This window comes from Olea europaea, unplaced genomic scaffold, assembly GCF_002742605.1.
Source record: "Olea europaea var. sylvestris unplaced genomic scaffold, O_europaea_v1 scaffold2720, whole genome shotgun sequence".
In the NCBI taxonomy this organism is placed as follows: Eukaryota; Viridiplantae; Streptophyta; class Magnoliopsida; order Lamiales; family Oleaceae; genus Olea; species Olea europaea.
In genome coordinates, this window is record NW_019245614.1 from 40189 (window position 1) to 44062 (window position 3874).

Sequence of the window (3874 nt, forward strand, 5' to 3'; positions counted from 1 at the left end):
CCATCTGGGCCAACTCATTTGCTATGTCATTAAATATCATATTAACACATTGAAGCTCTACTTGGTCGAATTCTTCCAACAATTCTTGGGCGATTTCATACTGACTTATAATGGAATCACTCTGGCACTTAAAATCATCGATCAATTGGTGAATTACCAATTGAGAATCGCCTCTAACGGTCACATTCTTTACCTCCATATCTATCATTAATTCTAAACCCACGATTAAGGCTTCATATTCGACTTGATTGTTGGTGTACATCCTATTCAAAGTGAATGCGAACTTGTAACAAATCCCTAAAGGATTTATCAATGCTACTCCTACTCCTGCACCTTTAGAGGTTTTCGACCCGTCGAAATATAAAACCCAAGGTTTTAATTCGAATGAATTGATTTCTAATTCAATTTCCTCAGGCATGTCAAGGCATGGATGATCGGCCAGAAAGTTAGCCAAAGCCTGATTTTTTATTGCCTTTTGGGGTATGTATTGTATTTCGAATTCTGATAATGCTAACGTCCAAAGGCCTACCCTCTGATGTAAAATAGGGTGAGAGAACATATACTTAACCAAATTTACTCTAGAAATCAAATAAACGGTTACGGGCCGTAAATAAGCCCTTAATTTCGTACACGTGAAATACAATGCAAGACATAATTTTTCAATGGCAGAGTAATTACATTCACATTTTGTTAACCGTCTACTCGAGTAGTAAATCGCTCTTTCTTTATCAAATTGGTCTTCTTGTGCGACCATTCCAGCTATTGATTCTTGTTCAGCCGATATATACACTTTCATTGGCCGTCCTTGGATTGGTGACACCAATACTGGTGGACTTGATAAATATTTCTTTAGATTTTCAAAAACCTTTTGATGCTCTTCTTTCCAGACGAATCCGTCCTAGTTTTTAGCTTTAAAAGTGGTGAAAAAGCTTTAATTCGCCCTGCACAGTTAGAAATAAAGCGTTTTAAAAAATTTACTTGGCCTAGGAACCTTTGCAATTCTTTTTTATTGTTAGGTGGTTTGGCCTCTAAAATGGCCTTTGCTTTATTTTTATCAAGTTCAATTCCCCTTTTGTGTACTAAGAAACCAAGGAAGTTTCCTGCATTAACGCCAAATGCACATTTCAAGGGATTCAATTTTAGTTTATATTGCTTCATTCGCTCAAATGAACATCTCAATTGTTCAAAATGGTCCTCTTTTTTAATGGATTTGACCACTATATCATCTACATACACCTCAACAAACTTGCCTATCATATCATAAAAAATCAAGCTCAGTGCCCTTTGATAAGTCGCTCCTGCATTTTTCAGGCCGAAAGGCATAACTACCCATTCAAAACATCCTAGAGATCCAAGGCACCTAAAGGCAGTTTTATGTATATCTTCCTCAGCTATATAAATTTGATTATATCCTGAATACCCATCCATGAAGGAATATATTACGTGTCCAGCAGTCGAGTCTACTAAAGAATCTACTGTAGGCATTGGATATTCATCTTTGGGTGTGGCTATGTTTAAGTTCTTAAAGTCTATGCACACCCTTAATTTACCATTCTTTTTTAGCACTGGCACGATATTGGACAACCACTCTACATATCTGGCTGTTCTAATAAAGCTTGCTTTTAATAATCGCTCTATTTCTTTCTTAATCTCAGGAACTACATTAGAAGCAAAATGTATAGGAGGTTGCTTATGAGGTTTAAAATTTGGCTTGGTTAGCAATCTATGTTCCACCAAATCTCTATCTAAACCAGGCATATGTTCATATTCCCAAACAAAACAATCCTTATATTCCTTTAATAAAGCGATTAATTTATCACTAACTTCTTGATCGAGCATCTGGCTGACGAATATTGGGCGATCTTCCCCTTCATTGCCAATATTCACTTTAATCAGAGGGTTTTGTGCTTGAGCGTATCCAGGCTTGGTGATCCACATTACTTCATCATCCATTTCCCTTATAGGCACTTCTTCTTCTAAACAATCCACCTTGTTGACTTCTCGGCCAATACTTTGTTCCAACTCGAACACTACCAATTTGTCTCCTAATGCTTTCAAGGCTGCTTCTTCTTTTGTCTTGTCTTTACATTCTGTATTGAAAGCCATTAATTTGGCTTTGAAGGCCTGAACATCGGCCATTTGCCTTTATTGCTTACAACTCATTTAAAACTTCTTGATTATTTTTTTGCCAATTATTGGCTTTTTCAGGGCCACTATGTTTGGCCTCATTTGACTGAACATTTAAGTGAGTGCATCTACCGAAAATGGCTCTTCATTCTGTGCAACAATTTGAGTTTCTTCTCCATCTTGGCCCACTCTGACAGGTCCGTAATTTCCTTCGTACATGAACCTTTCCACTGAGTTTACTTCTGCGACAAAAGGTCTATGAACTGCCTGCACCACTTCTGCTTCACCCTTGTCATTCCAAAAAATAGGCATTGATGGAGCGATGAAGGTATGCAGCGACTTTTGTGTATCCAATCCCTTCCTAATAACACATTATAACTAGTAGGACCATCTATTACGAAGAAGATTGTGGTCCTAGTAGTTGTCCCTACAGTTATGTCCAATGGCATAACCACTTTAGCTGAAGTTGCTCCTCCATTGAAACTTGTAAGGATGACTTCTGTTGGAATCACATCACTTTCTATCTTTGTAAATTTCCTCATCATCCTAGATGGAATGGTGTTTATAGCTACTCCATTATCGATAAGTACTTTTGCCACAGGTATACCGTTAACTAAAGCCTTAACATACAATGGTCTCAAGTATTTAGTTAACTTCATGGCTGGTCTCTTAAAAATAACCTTTTCGACAGCATTTATTTCCACTTCCTACCTATTCTCTGTTGAATTATCCTTTTGTGATAAGTCAACGTGCAGTATGTTGTACTGAGCTTCCGCTTCCTGAATTTCCTTTTTATTATTTTCTAATGCTTCTTCTTCGATTACCCAACCTGTAGGAGGAGGCATTATTCTTGGAGGTGATCCATACTTTTCAGAGCGAAGTACTCTCTATTTCCTCTTGGGCGTCCCGTACAGTACGTAATAATCAAAAGAACGCCCAGATGGTTCCCCCAACAAGTCCACTTCACGAACTCCCTCTCGATGTAGTTGCTTCAATAGAATATTGTGTGATACTCCTCTCTTTCTTCTTTCTGCTTCCAGATCAATTTTCTCTTTGATGTCCGTCATACCATCATCCTCTTCACCATTGTAGGCCCTTCTAGAAGTTTGGCCTTCTTCACATTCCAGTACACATGCTTCTTCCTCGTTATCCCCTCTTCTTCTTCTTTTTCTTTGTTCTTGAACTCATTGGCTAGTAAATAGTTATTAGCCATGACAGGAGGTAACATACCGAACTAAATAATAAGGGGTTGATCTGGATCTTCTCCATCCCTTCTAGCTCGCTCAAACTTCAATCTCCCAGAAGAACTCTCTGGCAATTCTTCAATCGATTCGCCTGTACCAGTCTCCTCACTGTCTTCGAGAACATTTTGATTGGCCACCTCGAATAGTTTAGGCGCCTTAGGACGTGGCACTCCCTGTTGTTGCCTCATCATTCGTCCATAATTTTGTTGAAATTGCCTTTGTTAGGTTCTATTCATCTCGTTGAAGGGTATCACTCTTCCTGTATTATACTGGAACGAATGCTATACATTTGGTTGGCGAGGTTGCGACCTGAATGTTCTCCCATTATTTATTGACCTGAACTGCCTCTCAAAAGGCGATCCCCTATAGAATGATGTACCTCGTCCTCTATCAGGCTGAGTATTTGGGAAAAAACTAGGGCGATGGTGATGCTGCCATATCCCTAGTTTCTCTGTATTTGCACTCACTTCTCTTTTACATCTTGCACACAGGACATCTTCATC